This window comes from Lissotriton helveticus, chromosome 6, assembly GCF_964261635.1.
Source record: "Lissotriton helveticus chromosome 6, aLisHel1.1, whole genome shotgun sequence".
NCBI classification, from domain to species: domain Eukaryota; kingdom Metazoa; phylum Chordata; class Amphibia; order Caudata; family Salamandridae; genus Lissotriton; species Lissotriton helveticus.
In genome coordinates, this window is record NC_136067.1 from 624,663,683 (window position 1) to 624,687,644 (window position 23,962).

The 23,962-nt window shown below is 42.4% G+C and overlaps 1 long non-coding RNA gene across 1 annotated transcript; it reads right to left on the reverse strand.

The window, feature by feature from the left end:
• Positions 1 to 19,772: 19,772 nt before the first annotated feature.
• Positions 19,773 to 20,966, reverse strand: LOC144761459 (uncharacterized). The gene is made up of 3 exons (XR_013595728.1): positions 20,861 to 20,966; positions 20,680 to 20,768; positions 19,773 to 20,185 (listed from the first exon to the last, which is right to left on the reverse strand). It is a non-coding gene; the product is annotated as an uncharacterized LOC144761459 (long non-coding RNA).
• Positions 20,967 to 23,962: the final 2,996 nt, after the last annotated feature.

A 23,962-nucleotide genomic window follows, 5' to 3' on the forward strand; every position in this document is an offset into this window, starting at 1 on the left:
TTAATAGCATCTTGGACATACACCAAGCCTAGCTCCAGGTGCAATGGAAAATGCGGGGTAGACAGAGGGTCGCCTAATAACTGATGGCATAATCTGTTCTCTTCTGTCTGTATTACATGAATATCCCTACAATCCCAGATACCCATTTCATATGTTAGAGTTGGCAAGCATATCCGTTTATATTTCTCTAGGATAGAAGCAAAGTTTTTTTTGCCAAGAGATATGGCAAGCGCAGAAGTAGTACCAACTGCTTGAGTAAAGCGTAATATCCTGGTTTTTGTAAAAGTAGTCCAAGTACAGCCATCAGAAAAGTCCGGGTCCAGATATGAAAAAGAGATAGCCTTCTCTAGTGATTTACCATAAATATTTAAGTACAGGTTTTCATATTTCTTGGCCTGCATTCCAAGGTAAAAGTTTATATAAGGTTGGTCTCTAAGCCCATATCTCTCTTGAAACTGACATAGCTAAAAATAAGCCTCTCAAGACCGTTGGCCATCCTTGCCAAGAGCACCACTGCATCTTCATCATATAGGAGTACTGCCTTCGACCTCATTCCTAGGGATTTGCTCTGGCAGGTACTTGGGGATTTGGGAATGCCATTGGCACTCCTAGATATCCTAATCATGCTGCATGAGGACAATGTTGCCCGTGTAAGATAGGGGAACCAAGGTCAGACTACTCAGCCTTTTAAGATCCAGCGGGGGTGCACCTGGGGTGCGTTTTGGCATCCATCCTCTTCTCACTGTACATCAATCAGGTAGCTGATTCTCTGTGCTCAATGTCAGCAGATGCTCCATCCTTGGCGAACAGTAAAATCCCCACATTTCTGTTCGCCGATGATACCTTGTTGATGTCTAAAACACCTATGGGTCTCCAGAGATTGATAAATCAATTCAAAGCCCTTTGTGATGAGAGGGGTTTGGTTATTAATACCACCAAAACCAAACTAATGATGCTGAACCCTCACAAATCTTACAAGGGCACCATGAAGCTTGACAACATCCAGCTTATGAGGGTCAGTTCGTTTGATTACTTGGGCATAAATTTGTCCGAGGGAATGGCTTGAAAGAACAACTTGGGAAGGGCTCTGTCTAAACTTGCACAGGTAATGGGGGCATTGTGACATGAGCACTCTCAATCCTTTACAAAACTAGTGGCTCCTGTTCACAAACTTTACATTTGTAAGGCCGTGAGCAGTGCACTGTACGGGCAGAGCTGTGGGGCACTGCTTTCATTGGCGACCCTGTGGCTGTAGAATATAACTTCCTTAGAAACGTATTATCCCTCCCCCAGAGCAACCCTTTAGTGCCCCTTAAACTTGATCTGGGCATTAAGTCTATCGAGGATCTTGCGATGCTTCATCCTCTTTTGTTTTGGCAGAGACTGATGAGTACTCCCGAGCTGGCATTTTATGCCGCCGCCTTTAGTGAGGTCCTTAATCTTGATACCTCGAGGAAAATTGGCTGGATGAAACAGGTGGCTGCCTTATTGACAAGCATTGGGCTGCAAGGGCAGGACACTGGACAATTACCATCTTTCTCCAGGGATGAAATAAAATGCAGGTATTGGGCGTGGGTGGAAGACAATACTATTCTGAATAGACATCATGGTAGCTTGACTTAAGCCTTTATTAATATAAAAACATCCACTGTCTCAAGAGCTTCTTTGACATTATTCAGGTGCCTACACACAGGAAGCTATATATTCAATTTAGATATGGCATCTCACTCATTAAGTCTTTTACCAACATGTGCCAGGTCAATAAAACCCAACCCTCGGGGTGCCCTTCCTGCCGAAATCCCCAGGAATCTATAGGCCATGTTCTCTTCACTTGCCCGGTTTATGCCAGACCTAGGAGTAAATGGTTGAAACAGGTATGCAGGCTCCTAGAGACATCAAGCTCCAAAGAAGCTTTAAGAATTCTGAAATCTGGTCCCAGGCCTTCCTTTGCCTGTGCAACAGCCACATTTCTCGGCCAGTTTTTGGCAATCAGGAGGAGGGCTCAGTTAGTATAGCCAGCCATTGTATGACTAATTTTAAACAATTTGATTTTACTGTATATTATGTATTTTAAATGAAAGTTTTAACAATTGTCTAATGTTTGTAAGGGTGCTGTTAGCTACTAAATCTAACCATGTGTATGTTCATGAGTGTACCCTAGAGGGTCCTAAGTTTCAAATAGCATCCGTATATTAAGTTCTAGACTTTGTTGTATGCTGTCCATCATTTTCTACTTTGTGGTTGTTCTTCTTTTATGGTTCTTGTAACCGAAAAAAATAAATTTGATGATGATGAGTACTGGTACAAGCTTCCTCTCCGCACATGGCACATCTGACCCCACGGATACCAAAGTTTTTTCCAAATCATTGGTATAGACCAAAAAAAGAATTGGGGCAAGCACTCATCCTTGCGCAACCCCCCGCTTAATGCTAAAGAAATCTGTCCAGTCCCTCGCACAACCATATCTAACTGTTGCTGTTAGGTCATGATGTAAACGTCATAAAAATGAGATGAATGTGTGAAGATTGAGGCACTGCTCAATAGTTACTTTCAAATCTTGATTGAAGCACTGAATAATACAGTTCATCTCTGGATGATAAAATTCACACTAAGCATGCACCATACCACTTCCAGAAAAAAATTCTTCCATCTCATTTGACACTAACTGCACCCCATTGTCAGTCAACAACTTCCCAGGAATGCACTCGCATCCAAACAAATCTCATAAAAAGGAAATAACAAGACAAGTCTCAATGCCCTTAGTGACAAGAAATTCTGGCTAACATGGAAACACATCCACCAGGACTAACACATAGTAAGACCCACACCGATCATGAACAGGATCCACAATGTCCAAAGTCACCACTTCCCAGGGGCCCTTTGGTATCCGCCTCATCCCCATGATGGAACTCTAGGTTTCAGAATCTTATCATTCATCAAACAACACACACATTCACAAACAAACTTCTCCAACTGCAAATCCATACCAGGCCACCAATACATAGATTTCAACCTCTCCTTGATTTGAAAAATTCCCAAGTGACTCTCATCGGCTGATTCAAGTTAAAGATAAAGTGGATTCGTTGAGGAAGACATTTATGACATCAACTGGGAAAAAGAAGGACAAAGGTTCTTTGCGATTTCCAACACATCCTCCAAAGATGGGTCATCCTTTAACCAAAGATCATCCCTGAGCTTTTCAATATTGCCTCCAAGCATGAATTGGTCTCTAATTCTTTCTGAAGAGGTACCTGCAAACTTGCACGAAGAAGCCAATTTGCACAAATCTGTTGCATAATTTTCCACACTCTCCCAATCTCTCTGTACACGCCTATCAAAATGATACCTCTCTAAGATGGTACTGACCTTAGGTAAGAAATGGATGTCCACCTTTTTAATTCATTCATGTCACATGTAACCTCATTTGAAAGGGGAGCAATGATCAAAGACCTCTTGACCCTCAGACCCCAAACAGTGCAGCAGCAAAGCTGTTTTGCGTTTGAAACTCACCAATGCACCACACACCCTGGCATAGCATTCAAAAACTTTCTTCCACTTGTTCCACTTAATCATGGGTTCTCAAGGAAGAGAGGAGAAAATATGGTGGTGCAGGTATGTTTTGCAAGTCAGAGCAAGTGTGATATAAACAAGATCATGTTGAGAAAGCAAAGCTCACGCCTACGAAATAGCAGTAAAAAAAAATACTCTCACTAACTTAAATGTCACCAGCTAAAGGGACTGCGTATTGCTGATAATGACAAGCGCAGAAGGCACATATAGCATGCATGTCACTGAAAAGCTCAGTGCAGCATAAGTGGAAAGACTGCGGTGGGTGTGTACTGCAAGATGCAGAAATTGACAAAACAAGGGCGTGCACCGCGGAACACGACAAGCATTGATAAGTACAGATGACACTCAAAGCGTGCACATCGCGGAGGAGGTTGAAAACACATCACAAGGTGAGAGACAAACATGCACAAGATTAATCATGCCTTTGGCTGACTCTGTGAACTGAAAGGAAGCTGTGCGCCTGTGAAATAACTTTTCCAATATGGCGGTCAACACCATAACGAAGCGTAATTTCCCTTGGATCAATTGCTGCCAGAGGAGGTTATCCCAATCTCCTAAAATAGCCGCCGACGTGAAACTTGTACTTGGGTTTTTACAGGAAATAGGCACAATTTGCTTGCGCGAGAGTGCAATGGGGTGCAAGTGGCATGAGCATGAGGGAGGCAATTGATTGACTTGCGCTGGGTTTTTAAGAGTTCGAGTCATGCGGCTGCAGAACTCCGCAATTTAAAAGGTAACAAAGTACGTAACTGTTGGGCTTGAGTACGTGAAAAGCACAAAGAGTTATACTTTGCATAGAAGACCAAACGTGTGCCTAAATAAATAGCTGCAGAGCTCAAAGATGCGCAAAGTACACGAAAAAACGCACCAAACTCACTGAAAACCCAATGGTTGCCAGTAAAACGGTCACGGTGCGATGAGAACCACATAGTGCACACAGGGTACTGACAGTACACTTGGAAATAGGTATACCAACAAGCTTGCCTCGTAAAATTATCACGCTGCGATGAGGAAGGAGGCTCCACTCCAGATTTGCGCAGTGCAGAGACTTCGCCTTGTGGTGTTGAGGTGTTCTCTCCCTCAGGGACCATTACCAGTGTAATAAGGTAGAACTCAATAAACGACTACCTGAACTTAAACTTCTCTTGCTTAATAGTCCACCCTCTCAAGCACCGTCCTCACTATCTCGTTGTGGATGGCAGTATCAGGCCCAAAAATCAAGATATCGTCTTGGTAAATTTTAATACCATTCACATCTTTCAAAACCTTCTCAATGACTCTCTGAAAAACAGAGGAACCCTGTGGCCAAGAGCAACCCAGATACCACAACATACCTATCCTACACTAGTTAACCATAACACTATATTACACCATCTTAACTTATCTTAAAATATCTTAACCACTATACACAGATGACAAGTTAAACATCAACCTTAATACACATATATTAGTAAAATACAAACACCAACTACACCTAAACAAATACTAACTATACATATAAAGCTAAACAAATATATATTTTGGGGGTATTTTTATTTTGTAATTTTTGTTTTTCAAAACACATAACATCACTTAAAAATCTAAAAGCATAAAAACAGACTTAAACACAAATATTTTATAAAATATCTCAAAACTAACTCTTTGTCTAATAATTATAACATACAAACAATAAAAAAGGGGAGGATATAGTCCTGAGGAAGAGTCTATACAAGTGCAGAAACATGCAGCACGGCCACCTGTGAGTTCACCACAAGTTCATGCAGGCTGGCATGCTGGAAGCCATCCATCCTCTTGTTGCTCTTCCCAATTCCCTGAGAAAAAATATTTGAAAAATGAGTCCCTGGGTTTTCTGTACCTCCTGGACCGTGTGGTTGGGGCAGTGCAGCATCAGATGTTCCATCATTGGCCTGTGGGTTGGGTAGCTGCTGCTGCTGTTGGACAAGCGTTGATTTTTTAGAAACACCGGATGCTGCTATGTTGGGCTGGCTTTGGTTCATCCAGGACACCATTGCCTTGGTTCTCTCATATAGTATGGCCATCTTCCTAAGAGCCTTGGAAATGTGCCTGGTGTGGTGTTAGAAATCCCTTTGCATTGTCATCTGTTGTGTTATCTAGGGAGGTAAAGTTAATAAATCGTAGCTCAAGCTGTAAAATGTACATGATGAGTGTGAAAATAGGCTGACATTTTTACACAATCTGTGTAGAAAACTCCAAATTTTGAGATGGAGATACGGACACTATACCTTCAGTAAAAAGACATCTCTTACTTGAACAAGACACAACAGAGTCAAGTATGGACAGTGTAGGTGCACAATGTAAAAATGTAGCCACAATATGATTACAACTATGTCATTCAGAACAATGAGTCACATGCAGGATGATATATTAATTTGACTTTGGAAACATGATCCGGACATTTATATTTTGTGTATCGCCTTATGAAAGCAACCTGAAACTTGACAATCAATATACATGAACGTTGATAAGGTAAGACAGCCCAGGAAGGGTGCCTCTGCATTGCATAACTCATCTGGAGTCATACAAGTCAGCAATTATTCCTGACTTTAATTACGAATTCCAATCCAATTTGCTCCAGTGTATAACTAACATTCACTCTCTGGAATATTTTCTAGACACGTTTACCTTTGTGATGCAAGTTATATCTTGGTCTTTGGGCTTCCAACAAATCTGGCCCTTCAACAATAGTTTAATTCACCATGTCTGACATTGTTTTTGTGTGCTTTATTGCTTTAAACCAGTTTTATTTAATTTGGCTTAGTTCAATAAAGGCAAATCTTGCAAGTTCAAAGATTGGTTCTCAATTACTTTACTTTTTCCCTTACATCATACCTTTTCAAATGTAAACAAAAAATAGAATGTCCATTTATAAATAATTTCCATGTAGGTTATGTCTGTCAGGAATGACAATAAAGAACAGAAACCACAAATAACTAGTATTTTCTGAAAATGTAATAGATATGTGTTTGTCATCAATAACAAGTACACTGCTACGCATCTATAACTCAAATACTCAGTTCCATTTTTACATTTACAGGTCCAGACCTTGCCACCATGAAATGGTGGGATATAATCAAAAAGATCTGATTCAGTATACAAACAATGAATAATTTATGTAATCAGCTAGAGCCAGATCTTCTGGCTCACAATATAAATCCAAGATTAATTACACCAATACTCAAAACCATGCCATTACTGCATTTTGATGCCAGAGTATCATTCCTATACACTGTTGCAGTATTTGGTGTAATGTCATAACCCACTTTCAGTGCTGTGCTACGATAACTCCTTTATACAATGATGATACACATCAACAGCTTCATACACTTACCACAAAAAGAGGTTTCTACTAATGTAAAAGGACATTAGTATGCTTTGGCTTGACTGCCACATGTGGTTACAGCAATGTAAGCAGCACATATTGCCTTCATGGCACATTCAACAGAAAACAAATCTGATGCTATCTTCAAAACTTCCATTCATCGCTGTGCAAGTTTTCTTTCTACAATATATGTAGACCAAAAGTCTATGGGCCATATGTATCAACATACCCTTTTGCGATTCCTAAATAGCGATTTTTAAGGAATCGCTATTTAGAAATCTCAAAATGGTATGTATGAAGAAATTCGCTATTTTTTAACGATTCCTTAAAATTCCTTAATTGCGCTTAGCAAATTGCTAATCGCAATTAAGGATTAATTTCCCAGGAGGCCCATAGGAATGAATGGGAAATTATTCTCAATTTGCTATTCGCAATTTGCTAATCGCAAATTGAGAATAATTTCTAGGGTGCAGGGGTGTTTCAAGAACACCCTGCTGCACCCCTGAAAATGACATGTGTGCGCATATGGCGCACATACATGCCCTGCGTCACATGGCACCATTGGATTTTCAAACAAATGCTTTTTTTAAAGAATTCGCAACTTACCACCAACTAGAAGTTGGTGGTAATTTGCGATTCCTTAAGGGCATTTTTGATTTTTTTTTTCCTTGATACATTGCATTTAAGGAATAGCAAAATGTGCGATTTCTCAAATGCAATCGCAAAATAAGGAATGGCACATTTTGCGATTCCTTATTTTGCACCCAAATTGTTTGATACATACCATTTTGCTAAAATGGGTTTGCAAACGCCGAAATTCGCGAACCCATTTGGCCTTGATACATATGGCCCTAAGTGTCTAATTCACAGAATCAACCCATGTTCCTTTTGTACTTCCCAACAGCATCATATAACAGCATATGTCACAACTTTGAAGTGTCCAAATGAAGATGGTATGGGGAATGTACCAAAAACAAGAACAAAAACAAAAATACTTTAAATTACATTACAAAATAGACACGTTACTAATGAACTATTTTGTGGGCACATTTCTGAAAGACAATCAAAGATAAACAATGTAAATGAACACAGTAGTCAATGCATCAAACCTTTGATCAATAAACAGCTTTGCACTAGATTTTCCTTCACTTGCCCTTTCTACAAAATGTCCTGCATGGACTATCATCCTCATTAGATTAAAAGTTGAATTTAAAATTTCTTTTCTAAAACTGCAAATATATGCTCGCACTCATGTGAAGAAGTTGTCAATAACATGTTGACGTAAGTCAATTCCTTCCTCTTATCACTATCATCTTCATTTGCCATTTCAACATGCTCACCTCAAGGCTTCATGGTCTCAATCCTCTGCACAGTACGGAATGTTCTGTTGCAGGGCTATGTTGTTCAATATGCAGCAGGCCATGGTGATTTGTCACACCTTATCGGATGAGTAGAGATGTTCTCTACCAATCTTATCTAGACAGCATTATATGATCTTTAGTAGCCCTTAAGCCTGCTCCACTGCCCTTTGTGTTCTTTCATGGCCCTCATTGAAGCAGACTTCCCCTGGCCTGGTTGCATCGCTCAGCGGTGCCAACAACCATGATCGGTTAGGATAAGCTGAGTCTCCTATATGACAAAAAAGAGTAAACAAAATTACTATTGCAGATAATGAAACTTGAAGTTGTGAATTATCAGATGTATTCTGCTGTTCTACCGTACAAATAAATCATGGGCTGATCAGGCTAAATGCACACATACACTTGTGAGACAGAACATATTGTTCCAGATGATGACGTAAATCCACAATAGTTTGCCTATTGAATCTGAATTATTTGATAATATCCTGATCTTCCATGGTGGCAAGGTCTGGAAATGGGTGGAACACTTGAGACTGTCTCTTCACTCTCCCTGGGTTCATATACCTGCAAAAACAATTGTCAACATATTAAAACATTTGTAAACTTTTTTTTAACAGAACACACATTTAGGGCTTCATTACGATGTTGGTCGGAAAGCATTCCAAGCGATTTGGTTTTAGAATGGTTTCTGACAGACTCGGGCTTGGGGAATCTGACCGACCAATTACGATGTTTACGAACACCATTGGTCAAAATCTCATTGACTTCATCGGGAGCCTGTGTTCAGACCGACAACACAGGCTCACATTGAAAAAAGTTGTGGTCACGGAAAACCTGGGATCCTGTGGCGGGCACCCCGTGGTGCCTGCCACACCATGCATGGTTGGAAAGAGGGGACCTATGGGTACCCCCATGTGCCCCAACCAGAGGCCTCCTGATGAAGGGGGGCCTGCTATGGGCCCCCAAAGTCAGATTCTGACAGCCGATCCATGTCAGACAAACCGGTTTGGAAATGTTGTCCAAATCTCAAATCGTAATCACTTGTTCAGAAATGCGATCCATAGAGACTTATAAGGCGGATCCGACTGACTTGGAGTCCCCAACTACAGTTCTGGAAGTGAGTGGGAACCAAGTCGAACAGTCGGAACAGTTTCCAACTATCGTAATCAGTCAGTCAGAAATGTTTCAGAGTCCGTCAAAACAAGGCTTCCGCCATGGATTCGGACTAACTGACTGCCAATCAGCGCCTCTCCGAATGACATTATAATCAGCCTCTTCATGTTTTGCTAAAAAATTTACATGATTTCTTAACATGATTTAACACAACATGTAATTTTGGCAATTATTTAAATACGCATACCTATCTATTGATTAAAAATTGTTAGAAATGGGGGCCTCTATTTGGCAAGGGTTTGCACCTTTGTCCAAATAGGGACCCGTCTTCCTAGTCAAGATAAGGGAGTTACACTCCTAAAATAACCCCTGCTCACCCCCTTGGTAGCCTGGCCCGAGCAGTCAGGCTTATCTTTGGGGCAGTGTGTAAAGCATTTGCACATAACCAACAGAAATACAGTGTAAGCACTACAAAAGGACACCACACCAGTTTAGAAAAATATCCAAGACCAAAAATGATAAAAATCCACAATAAACTTGAAAAAACAGTTCCTTGATGTCGATAGCTCTGTCCGGGGCCATCCCAGCGTCTTGAGCAAACAAATCTAAACAGTTCTGGCTGACTGTGGCGTCGCGGGCCAGCTACAGTGTCGGGAAGACCCGCAAACAGTACCTTTTAGAAATGCAGGGTGTCGGTGACCTCTCATTGAGCTTCCGAAAATACGGCGTCTGCAGACGTCATTTCTGGAGATCGGTGCAGGAGTTGTCGTGGCCCTTGAAGTCACACTTGTGGCAGATCAATTTCCTGTATGTTGAAGTCAGGAGCGCTGGCGTCAGCAGGCGTTGGGTGCTGCGGTGCGAAGTGCAGCAGTGTGGCATGCGGTGCCCTCAGGTCGCAGTGCGAGCACTGCAGCAGCTCGGTGGCGGCGTCAGATGGGGTCATCGGTGAGAGCAGGTTCGCAGTGCGAAATTAATGTGCTGCTCGTCGTGGTGCTGGCAAGTCAGCAGTGGCATCATCGTTGCTGAAGCGCTGTCGTCGGCTGATGAACTGGAGTTGATGGCACCGGCATCGGTAGGCCAAGACTGCGGTGCGGGATGAGTGTGGTGCGTTGTGCAACTTTATGAGTAGTGCCCCGTAACAAAGGTGCAAGCAGCTGTGGCAATTTCGGCATGGAGCGGCATCGTGTTGTTGTGAAGCAACACAGGCCACGGTGCAAGCAGCAGCACAGTGGAGGCATCAGCAGGCGTCATTGGTGAGACCAGGGTCGTGGTGCCCTCGGCAGTGCCGTCAGGGCACAGAGTCTGTAGCAGCATCGTGGACAGCGCTTGGTTGCTTTTTCTTCTTTTGGAGCATAAAACACAAAGTCCCCAGTGCTGAGGGCAGAAGAACTTGAAGTCTTTGCTGATCCTGATACTTCTTGAACATGGGGCAAGCTCTACCACAAGCCCTTGGAGAAACTCACAAAAGTAGATTACAGAAAGTTCAGTTCAGTCCAGTCCTTTTGCTGCCCAAGACAGAAGCAGCCACTGCATGCCAACACAGCAAAGCACACAGCAAAGAGGTAGTTCCTCCTCACTGCTTCTCCAGCTCTTCTTCTTTGCAGTCTTCTTAGTCCAAAAGAGTTCTGAAGTTCTAGGGTTTGGGCCCCAATATTTATAGCACCAAACCCTTTGTTCTCTGAAAGCAGAGAGTGTCTGTGCCCAGCCTAACCAGTTCTGCCCTCCCTGGTGCAGCTTCCTTGCGGGAGGTCGAGACAGCATTGTTGAAAGCAGACCTGGCCCAGGTAGCTGAAAGGAAAACTCTTCCCCCTACTCTCTATTCAATGCAGCGCATATTCAGCCCAGCCCTGTCACATCAGACTGCTGGAACCAAGGCCCTCACCAGCCCCCTGTCACTCACAAATCAGGCATGGAATACAGAAACCTAGCTGAGACAAACTGGATGGTTAGGCAAGAAAACACCTACTTTCTAAAAGTGGTATTTTCAAACACAGAATTTAAAAATCACCCTCACTAAAAGATGTATTTTAACTTTCTTAGTTCAGGCACACTAAACTCATTTTTCTGACTTGTTCCCTGGGTCAGTTAGGATTATAAGATGTTATAATCAAACTGCCCATTCTGGCCTCAGGGAAAAGATAGCCTTACAATAGTGGAAAACTAAATTGTCTGTAATTCACTATCAGGACATGCCACACACACCAGGGTATGTCCTACCTTTCACATACAATACACTCTGCCCCCAGGGGTACCTTGGGCCTACCTTAGGGGTGACTAACATGTAAAAAAGGGAAGGTTTAGGGACTGGCAAGTAGGTGCACTTGCCAAGTTGACATGGCAGTCCCAGACTTCACACAGGCTCTGCAATGGCAGGCCAGAGTTACATTTACGGGCTGTTTGTTTGGGTGGCACAATACAGTGCTGCAGCCCACTTCATAGGAAGTGTAAACAACACAGTACAACCATTGTATTTAATCATAATAACACATTACATATAAATGTTTATTTTCAAATTAATGAGTGACATTAGCAGATTACTTTACAGATTGCGTTTCTTACATAGTGTAGTATACCTGGATACTGCACTGGGACATTTATGGTAAACAGTAAAAGTGTTTTTTTGCTTACAGTTTTAAAGACTTTCACAGATTTACCAATTCCACACTTAGAAACTTTTCATACAAAAACAGTCAATATTATCCTAAGGGAGAAAATAGTGTTATCGGTTCAGAGTTAAGTAATTTGTTGTGGGAGTTTGGTTTCTAGGGTTAGACTCAGGGGTCCCCTATGGTCAAGGATGCACTTTTGTTACACCCTCAGCGGCACTAGGGTGGCTGGGCGCAGGTTGCTGAGGCCCAATGTTATCCAATGAGGGATAGGGGGCCTCTGGTTGGTGGCTGCTCACAAGCAGGCCACAAGGTTGTGGGAGCAAAACTCCGGGACTTAAGCTCAGGGCAAATGGGGGTTCAAAATAGCCGCAAAAGAGGCACTAGAGCGGCCAGGTGCAGGGTGCTGGTTTGTCGTCGGGTGCTCTGCAACTTTCAATGGAGAGTCTTGTGTTTGCAAACACAATTCAGGCTCAGGGACAAAGTTTTCTGGGTGCGACCACCACTTGGAGAGGTAAGTTGGGATGCTGGGTGTTGGTTAGACACTATTGGTTGGGCCACCCCGAAATTTGTTTCAAGGCGAAGAGATGCAGGCAAAGTGCTTCACAGGGAAGGACCGAGGAAGTCAAAGGAGTCCCCCCATCCGTGAGAGTCTAATCCTAGGCACCAAAAAATGTCCCTGAGTAGTAGAACGCAGTTGTCGTGAAGGATAGTAAGGTTGGGCCAGGGAGTGTAGATACAGAAGAGCAGTGCCGACTTGATCTTAAATAACAGGCTCAATGCTTTGAACTTGACACGACTTTCCTCTTTCAGCCAGTGGAGGTCGCGCAAGTAGCTGGTGATGGAGGTGAATTTGGGAATTCAACATAATAATCTCGCTGCCGCGTTTTGGACCACCTGTCGCTTCCTCACTATATCTTTGTTGGCCCCTAGATAGAGAATGTTACCATAGTCCATTCTCGATGTCACAAGTGCCTGGACCACCGTTTTTTGGGTGGAACACGGAAGCATCCAGACCACTTTTTTCAGCCACTTCAGTACAGTGAAGCAGGTGACTGCCACTTTTACTACTTGCGGTCTCATGGACAGCCAATCATCAACAATAAAACCCAAGTAACGGGCTTGCTGAGTGGGCTTGGGGGAAGTACCTAGTTCAATGGGCCAATGACGGGGACCCCATAGTTCTTTGTGGTTTCCAAAAACAAAAACCTTGGTCTTGTCGCCATTAAGTTTAAGCATGTTTGTTTGCATCCATGCTGCAACTTTCCTTAAGCCATCTGGTAAAGCTGACAGACCGGACCCCTTCACAGAGGAAAGAGAGAAGATGATCTGGGTATCATCTGCGTAAGACAATAGAGATAACCCAGCTTCTTCTACAATGGTCGCCAATGGTTTAAAATGAACATTAAAAAGTAGTGGGCTGAGAATAGAGCCCAGGGGGACTCCACACTCGGATGAATACGACTTAGGTGCGGCAGCATCAGAAAATATTTATAAAGTGCCGTTGGTCAGGAAGGATATCAGCCATTTCAGAGCCATACTGGAGATGCCGAGGGATTGAAGGGATCGTATTAGCACGGTGTGAGACACCGTATCAAAAGCAGCACTTAGATCGAGTAATATGAGGGCTGATGTGCCCCCCATATCCAAACGGTGTCTCAGCATTTCCGTCACGCCCAGCAGGGTAGTCTCTGTAGAGAAACCGGCTCTGAATCCGGACTGAGAATCATGTAAAAATCTGGAGGATTCGATGAACTGTGTCAGTTGTTGATTGATATGCCTTTCCAAGAATTTAGAATAAATCAGGAGAAGGGAAATAGGTCTAAAATTGCAGGGTCAGCATTAGCTTGGGTTTGGGTTTGAGACTGCAGGCGTCGGCTGGAGGCTTGAGGCAGGTCAGGGATCATTGGATAATGGGCCATGATCACTGGGGAGACTTCCTAGTGGTGTTGGGCCACTCCCACTTGTGCCATAGGTGTCAGGTGCAGAGTGGTGCAGATCCGCGGATTTTGCCGGAGCTGGAGTCTGTGGGTGAACAAATCCAGTGTTCATGGGAGACAGAGTCTTTTCTTTGGAAGGCAGGGCAGTTCCTCTGGGATCTTGAGGTTGCTGGCTGCAGGACACACCAGAGTTTTGCTTCTTCAGGTTTGAGGTGCGGACAGGCCGGTTGGGCTGGGGACAAGTCAGTGGACGTCCTCTTCTTCTTAGCTTCGGCACGGCTGTTTGGTCCTTCTTCTTCTTGTGATTTCTTGTCCGAGGAGGCAAGGTTCAGGGATGCCCCTAAATACTAGATTTAGGGATGCTACAGGTAAGTAAAAGGTTGGGATCAATAGGTCCCTTCCTTGGGGTGTGTATACCCCCTATTATGCCAGCCTTAAGTGGGAGGGAGGCATATGCCTCACTCTGGTTGGCTGGGTCTCTCCATCTCCAAGGGGTGGGGTTGGCAAAGTTGGGCACACCTATCTTCCATACTTGTTATGCCCACCAGCTCTCCCACCCAAAGTGGGGGTAAGAACCGGTGGGGGTCAGTCCTGAAAGCAGCAACTGGCCAGGGAAAGCTCACAAAAGTAGCAAACCTTTGAAACTTCCCCTTTGTGGACCCTGCCCATCCAGGATGTGCATTGTTTCAGACCCCCAAGAGCAGTAGGCTCTCGACCCAGGGATCCAGAAACATATCTGGTGGTGGCAGCTGGTGAGCAGCCACTCAGCCTGGACACTAGTGGTAGGTCCTTTTTCAGGGGGCATCTCTAAGATGCCCTCTGTTTGCATTTTTCATTAAATCCCACACTGGCATCAGTGTGGGTTTAATGGGCTGAGGAGTTTTATAAAAAAATTCTCAGTTTTCAGTAAAGCCATTATGGTACTGTGGAGTTTGTAATGACAAGCTCCCAACACCATATACTCTTAATGGCATTACTGCACTTACAATGTCTAAGTATTATCTTAGACATTGTAGGGGTACAGGACTCATGCACCTTTACACTCATCACTGGTATAGTGTATCCAGCTAGAGGGGTGGCTGGTCAATGCCAGGGCAGTGGGTTGTAGGCATGGCACACAGAGATGTGTGCCATGTCGACTCTTCATTTTGTTCTGCATCAAACCACGCAGCCTGCAAAGGCAGTGTGTGAGTGTAAAGGTACAGGTCCTCTAAGGGTGGCCAATAAGTGCTGCAGCCCTTAGAGGCCTTCCTTGGTCACAGTGCCCTGGGTACCTGTGGTATCATTTACCAGGGACTTACTTCTGGCCAGAGAGTGGCAATTGGGTTTGGTCTTCAATGCAGTTTTAGTGAAAGAACACAGGCCCCGAGTACCTGATTGGCAGGAGCCCAGGGCTCACTCTGTCAAAGTACATCAGCAGTTCAGCAAAAAGTGGAGGCAACCATGCAGAAATAGGGCACTTTCTCACGGTGGTGACACACTAAACATTCACAAACACACTATTTGACTATCTAAAATGTTAGGCACCTGACCACTCCATCGGGACATTTGGGACTAGACGGCCACGGCAGAAGATGACTAGGTAGTTGGTGGGAAACACTACGACAAATAATGCTATAGGCTAAGTTGTGTGAAAGCAAATTACAAGAAGCCAATGACTATGTCCGTCTTCATTAACGATCATGTACGTTGTGTACATGTACCTAGTGTTTCAAAAAAAGCTCACTTGCCTACTAACACTGCAGCCAACAAGACCCCCTCAACATTTGCTGATGTTGTTGACCTTTGGAAGCCACAATGTCCCAAAGAGCAGATGACAGGGCCAAATCCCTTTCTCCAGAGCAGCTGGTGTTACTACAATTGAGGTACTGTCTCTGTACAGCCAGCTTTAGCAGAAGATAGCCCCACAAAAAGCAAAATGACTTTCCGTCTGTCATCAATGTAGGATCAGGGCAAACAAACAAACAAATAGATAAGAAACCCATAGGGCACTATTAAACATCACACAGAATCAAACTAGCCTCACTGCACTATATCTCTTCACTGAGATGATGACATCTAATCTGAGGTAGACCAGATGCACAAAAAAAGATACCATAGTTGAGACCACCATTTAGCCCCAGAACTTCATAGAAAAATGGTTCTTGGAGGTAGCACAACCACCATACTAGTGCACAAATATGTCTGCTCCTACCTCTGCCAGCAATCCCAGGATGGCCCTTAACATCTTTGGGGCCAACTTCTTTAACAAGCAATGGACCCGCACCTGGAATTCCTGTGCAGGGCCACTCATCTTGTTCATGTGGGGGTAAATGAGTCCCATAAGAGAGTGTTTGCCACCAGCATAGGCACCCCGTGTCAGGTAATCTGGAATAGGGAGATCAATAGGTACATATGATTGGAGGAAAGAGACAACCCCTGATGGTACCAAAACATAAGCTGTACTCTTTATCCTGCAGAGGCAAAGGAACCATTTTATTGAGAAGCAACGAGAATTGCAGTACCATACTGCATACTTGCATTGCGGTGACCTTGCCTACACCCAGCTCGTCCCTGGATGGTGGGGCCTCTGCACCCTCATGACCATACACAACCTGACCCTGGTCATCACTGGAGAAGATCTGTCCAAGTTGTCTCAACATCAGATACAGAAGAAAACAACTATGTTGCATCAAGCTCAAAGGAGAATAATTTTTGATTATGTTAGCAGGGCACAGGACAAGGACATTCAAAGAGAATTCAGACTGTTCACAGAAGCTTAAGTAAATGCATGAGGGTCAATACCCTTCTTCATCGTACAAACAAAAGCAAATGCCTGCAGGCTACAAATACCCAGATGGGAGCTGAGCTTCTCTACTGTACTACTGAAACACTGTATGATCTGTGTGTCGAACCCAATGCAACATTGTTGATGGAAATACTGTTTTGTATCATGTGTTGTTCCAGTCAAAACCCAAATATAGATATTTAAAAAATCCTGATCCCGGCCTATCAAGGAAACACTGCTGGCAATCCGCCTTATGGTGATGCAACATCGGTACGTGTTGGACTGGATGACTATGGTGAAGGTGGGTTCTGTCAAGATTGTTGCTCCTGTTGTACTTTTATTCCCAGCAATGACATGAAAAATGGTACATTAGCCCATGCCATCAAAATACGGAACAATCTATAAGCCGATAGGAAGAAGGAGGACTGGTTGCACAGTATCTTTTTGTGGATCCGCTTATGGGTGTATAATTTACTGACATCCTAATGCAGATTCTCCTTGCTGTACTTCTGTTATGTGGTTTCCTACATTTTGGTGTTTCTTGCTATAACAAAATCAGTCCTCAAATTAGATAATATGCACTTAGCTAGCGAAAAAGCAAACAACACTAGATACACAAGCTAACTTTCAACTTCCATAAATGTCACGGCATACGAGAAGGATAGAGTAGTTGATGACTCAACTACAGGGGGGAATGTTCGAATGGGTGAATACAATGTCAAAGAATGTCATTGTGTGTTCAAGCACGACAACGGCATTGTCAGTAAAGAAATGTAAAAATGTGAACATATGCCATAGCCTGTGCCTGCACAACAATGTCAATGCAATGTCAATGCATTTCATAACTTGTACCCTCAAAGCAGTGCCGACAACAGCAATAATGATACCAATGTAAGTCATAATCCATGCCAGTGTGATGATATTATTGTTGCCAATAGGAACAATGTCAATGTAGGTTCAGAACAAAGCAAACAAAAGGAGATGATGGACTGGGAGCTGAAACTTTTCAGACACTCAACCCAAGTCACAGATCTGGGTTGAATCCATCAGTGTTCTTTAGTTCAATTTGCCCCCCCCTGTTCAGAACCAGCTGTATGCAAATCAGTCTTGACCCTGTGCCTCATGGGAACAGTCCAGCCTGAAGTGCAGAGTCAGGTCTTCCCTGTACCGGAAACAAGTATCCTGGAAACGGTTTACGGGAAACACCCCTTATAAGCAAGGCTAGCTTGAATCCAGTGGCAAAGTGAGCAAGGCACCCATGTCTGTGCATACTCTGCCAATTTAGGTTGAACAAAGATAACACAAGGAGATGATGGACGGAGTGATTAAACCTTTCAGACACTCACCCCCAGTCACCGATCTGTGTTGAATCCATCATTGTTCTTTAGCTCACTTCACCACCCCAGTTCCGACCCAACTATATGCAAATCAGTCTTGACCCTGTGCCTCGTGGGAACAGTCCAGCCCATACTGCATAGCCAGGTCTTCCCTGTATCACAAACAAGCATCCTTTGACTGGTTTTGGTGTAACACTCCTCATCAACCAGTCTAGCTTGAATCCAGTGGCAAAGTGAGCAAGAGGCCCACATTGGGCTTACCCTGCCAACTTAGGGTGAACAAGGCAACACAAGGAGATGATGGATAGAGCACTGAAACCTTTCATACTCATCCTCAGTCACAGATCTGGTCTGAATCCATCATTTTTCTTTAGCTCACTGCGCCATCCCAATTAACACCCAGGTATATGCCAATCAATATTGACTCTGTGCCTCCTGGAAACAGTCCCACCCGAACTGCCATGCCAGGTCTTCCCTGGACCAGAAGCAAGCATCCTGGGACAGGTTTCAGGGTAACACCCCTCATCAGCCAGGCTACATTGATTCCAGCGGCAGAGTGAGCAAGGACTGGGCATTCCCTGACAACTTAGGGCGAACTACGATAACACAAGAAGATGATGAACAGAGCGCTGAAACTTTTCAGACACTCACCCCCAGTCACAGATCTGGGTTGAATTGATCATCGTTCTTTAGCTCACTTCCCCACCCCAGTTCAGACCCAGCTATATATAAATCAGTCTTGACCTTGTGCCTCATGGGGACAGTCCAGCCTGTACTACCTATTCAGGTTCTCCCTGGCCCAGGAATAAGCATCCTGGGAACGTTGTTGGGGTAACACCACTCATCAGCCAGGCTAGTTTGAATCTAGTGGCAAAGTGAGCAAGGGAGCAATGTCTGGGCATACCCTGCCAACTTAGGATGAAGAAAGATAACACAAGGAGATGATGGACAGAGCGCCAAAACTTTTAAGAAACTCACCCCCTGTCACAGATCTGAGTTGAATCCATTATCGTTCTTTAGCTCACTTCGCCACCCCAGTTCAGACACAGCTATATGCAAATCAGTTTAGACCCTGTGCCTCATGGAATAGTCCCACCTGAACTGCCAAACCAGGTCTTCCCTGTACCAGACACTAGAATCTTGGGACCGGTTCTGGGGTATCACCCCATATCAGCCAGGCTAGCTTGAATCTAGTAGTAAAGTGAGCAAAGACCCCTGGGTGGGCATACCCTGCCAGCTTAGGGTGAACAAGCCAACACAAGGAGATGATGGACGGAGCACCAAAACTTTTCAGACACTCAACTCCAGTCATAGCTCTGGGCTGAATCCATCTTGGCTCTTTATCTCACTATGCCACCCCAATTCACACCCAGCTATATGCAAATCAATCTTGAGTCTGTGCCTCATGGGAGTAGTCCTGCCCGAACTGCCAAACCAGGTCTTACCTGTACCGGAAACAAGCATCCTGGGACCAATTTTGGGGTATCACCCCTCATCAGCCAGGCTAGCTTGAATCTAGTGGTAAAGTGAGCAGAGACCCTCATCTGGGCATACCCTGCCAACTTAGGGCAAACCAGCCAACACAAGGAGTTGATGGACGGAGCACTGAAACTTTTCAGACACTCAACCCCAGTCACAGATCTGGGCTGACTATGTAGAGAAAAAAAGTGTAGCAAACTCCAAGGGCATCGATAATCCCTAGATCAGAATCTGAACATAGTGATAGACCCTCCACAACATTCAAATAAACGTGTGCTGAAACAGTGAGTTTATACAAAAATTCTTCAATCTTTTTATTTTGATTATTGTATGTTTTCTTGTTATTTTTGTCTTTTGTTTACATTTCATTTACTTGTTCATTTCATTTTTCACATTTAAAAAACATTTATATATAATACAAAATGTTCAAACTAAGGCAAAGAATGGATTATTTACAACTAAAGACATACAAAGACAATAAGTGAAAACAGAAAAATTACATATCCACAATTTCAAAAAACAGATAAACCCAGTGATATACGAGATATTCAGTCGTTGGAATAATTGATGAAGGCAATGCGGTTGAATAGAACTACGCGCGTTTCGGCCCAAGGCCTTCGTCAGGTGACCGTCATTCGTACATTTTATATAAAATAGAAAAAGTGATATAACCTAAACAAACAAAACAAAGACAGAAAAAATATATCAACAACTCATACATACACATTAATTTCAATTATTTACAATACAATTTCAGTTTCTGTATTCGAGGGTCTATAACATTTATAGTACAGATGCATATATATATATATATAGTGTTAACATCTTAGTGCAACCACTCAAATTAATTTAAAGCCAGACCATCTAGTTATTTACTTTATACCTGCTAGGTTACATTATGGATGATCATTTATCAATATTGGCTAAACTAAGTATACTTATATAAAAAAGCATTGTCACTTATAGTATATACATTTTTATTGCACTCCTAACTATGATAGTTTTTCTGAAGGGTTCCCAGACCAACAGCTCCATACTATAGAATGGTGCTTCAGAGAAAGAAGAGAATCTAGAAAACAAGATAGATGTGGATATAGAAAAAGTACCTATACACTCACCCTAAAGTTATCCTTACTAATAAAATAGGATTCACACATTTTACTTACATAATTGTCAAGGTGTCGAATCTATAAGCGAGAGACTTCGCTTCCTATGGCGACAGCTTTTATTTCGTTTTTATATCGAGTCTGATATGCTGAAAAGTAGACATGCGATCTTTATTAGATACTAATGTTTTACCATATACTATTTAAATACTCTCTTAACTGCCCTATATTGAAAATATACCTGATTTATTTCTGCAAGATGACTTTCAGCGCACTTAGTCACGTGTTGATTTTAATAAATCTGGTCATTTGGTGATAAAAACGTGTCTTTTAGATCTTTGTTCCAGTAGCCTGATTCTGAAGTAATAAGAGCAAAAGAGATTACTATTTATATGTCATTTCACCTTTCCTTTATTTTAATTTAGAGTCTGTTCACACTCTATAAGTTTACTGCGGTAAGACCTATGGCAGATTATTATTATTATAACACAGACCCCATCTTTATCAAATAAGATCTAGTCCGAACAGCAATGTAAACACAATTACAAATTGTGCACCAGAGGGATATCCTAACAGTATATATCCTAATTGCCTCACAAAGGTCGTAATTTTAACAGGGCGGCAATTATATAAAAAATTATAATCCAATTTTGTATTCAAAGTAGGAGAACATAACATACATATAGATGACGCCAATAGTAAATCATTGTAAATATGGCTAGATGACCACATGTATTTTATCCAAAAAGGTCCCATAAGGGCACTTTGCAGGCGATAGGTTCCTACCTCAAATATCCAAAAATTATTATTTGAAATCTTTCATGGCAGCATCCTATTTTTCTAAACGTATTCCAAACGCCACTGTCAGATGTCGTAATCAGTTTCTCAGTAATGGATAATCACTAAAAAATAGAACGACACCATTATACTACACATAGTAATAAAGAAAAAAGCCTCTCTATTCCTGTCCCTTGAAGCCATTACCTTGACGCAGTGACGCCGATACATATGCTGAATATTTTAATGTTTGAACACTGTAAAGGAAATAAAGAGAAGCCACTATTATATTAAACATAACCGTAATTTAGATAGCCACTCTTATCCTGTCTGTGTGCTCTATTACCTTGGCGTATTGATGTTAGTGAATCCGCCAAATATTGGATCCCGTGGGGCAGGCTTCCCATAACCTAAGCAAAAAAACGGATACAATGGAATCAAACCTAATCCTTTATCTGAAGCCAAAATCTTATCCGGCCGGAAAGGGTTTCGCTCGCATTTAAAGCCTACCTTCGCCTTTAGACTCTCATGCGCTCAAACAGGGGTTCTGATCGGTCGGTGCTTCTGATATCCGCGATCTAAACAAACTGTGTGATTTCCGGCTATATATACAAAAAAGCGCGCTCTCATTAGCCCGCACTGCATACCTGACAGCTGTTACCAATTGCAAGAGGGCGCGGCTCGATGACATCTAACAAATGAGTCACGAGTCCTACTCCCTAACACAAGATATCGAAAACAGACTGCTCAGGGATTTAAGTTATAGCATATAAACCCACCGGAGCAGCTGAAAAAAAGAGACTTTTATTTGTCTTTTGGTAATAATATCACAAAACAAGATATATCGCTTAATTCGAATGAAAATAATGTCTGAAAGCCACATATTTTAGCTGACAAAACATTACCCTTATTTTTTTACATAAACATGAATTAAACAGGATATGTTTATAACCAAACGATATTTAATGTTTGGATGAAGTGGCATATATATTCTATGCATCAACTTAGTGCGTGATGGACATTGTCGTCACTGGATCAACCACTATATTTATGATATTAATCACCATGTATGTGACACCAGATCGTCAAAAAGGGTCACATAGTGGAACTCCGTAGTTTTAAGTACATAGCTATATTTGGAATCATACCCTGACAATATTGTTAGAGGATTGCTTGCTGCCAAGCAACGTGTCACATGTCATATAGTGGTTGATCCAGTGACGACAATTCATGTTTATGTAAAAAAATAAGGGTAATGTTTTGTCAGCTAAAATATGTGGCTTTCAGACATTATTTTCATTCGAATTAAGCGATATATCTTGTTTTGTGATATTATTACCAAAAGACAAATAAAAGTCTCTTTTTTTCAGCTGCTCCGGTGGGTTTATATGCTATAACTTAAATCCCTGAGCAGTCTGTTTTCGATATCTTGTGTTAGGGAGTAGGACTCGTGACTCATTTGTTAGATGTCATCGAGCCGCGCCCTCTTGCAATTGGTAACAGCTGTCAGGTATGCAGTGCGGGCTAATGAGAGCGCGCTTTTTTGTATATATAGCCGGAAATCACACAGTTTGTTTAGATCGCGGATATCAGAAGCACCGACCGATCAGAACCCCTGTTTGAGCGCATGAGAGTCTAAAGGCGAAGGTAGGCTTTAAATGCGAGCGAAACCCTTTCCGGCCGGATAAGATTTTGGCTTCAGATAAAGGATTAGGTTTGATTCCATTGTATCCGTTTTTTTGCTTAGGTTATGGGAAGCCTGCCCCACGGGATCCAATATTTGGCGGATTCACTAACATCAATACGCCAAGGTAATAGAGCACACAGACAGGATAAGAGTGGCTATCTAAATTACGGTTATGTTTAATATAATAGTGGCTTCTCTTTATTTCCTTTACAGTGTTCAAACATTAAAATATTCAGCATATGTATCGGCGTCACTGCGTCAAGGTAATGGCTTCAAGGGACAGGAATAGAGAGGCTTTTTTCTTTATTACTATGTGTAGTATAATGGTGTCGTTCTATTTTTTAGTGATTATCCATTACTGAGAAACTGATTACGACATCTGACAGTGGCGTTTGGAATACGTTTAGAAAAATAGGATGCTGCCATGAAAGATTTCAAATAATAATTTTTGGATATTTGAGGTAGGAACCTATCGCCTGCAAAGTGCCCTTATGGGACCTTTTTGGATAAAATACATGTGGTCATCTAGCCATATTTACAATGATTTACTATTGGCGTCATCTATATGTATGTTATGTTCTCCTACTTTGAATACAAAATTGGATTATAATTTTTTATATAATTGCCGCCCTGTTAAAATTACGACCTTTGTGAGGCAATTAGGATATATACTGTTAGGATATCCCTCTGGTGCACAATTTGTAATTGTGTTTACATTGCTGTTCGGACTAGATCTTATTTGATAAAGATGGGGTCTGTGTTATAATAATAATAATCTGCCATAGGTCTTACCGCAGTAAACTTATAGAGTGTGAACAGACTCTAAATTAAAATAAAGGAAAGGTGAAATGACATATAAATAGTAATCTCTTTTGCTCT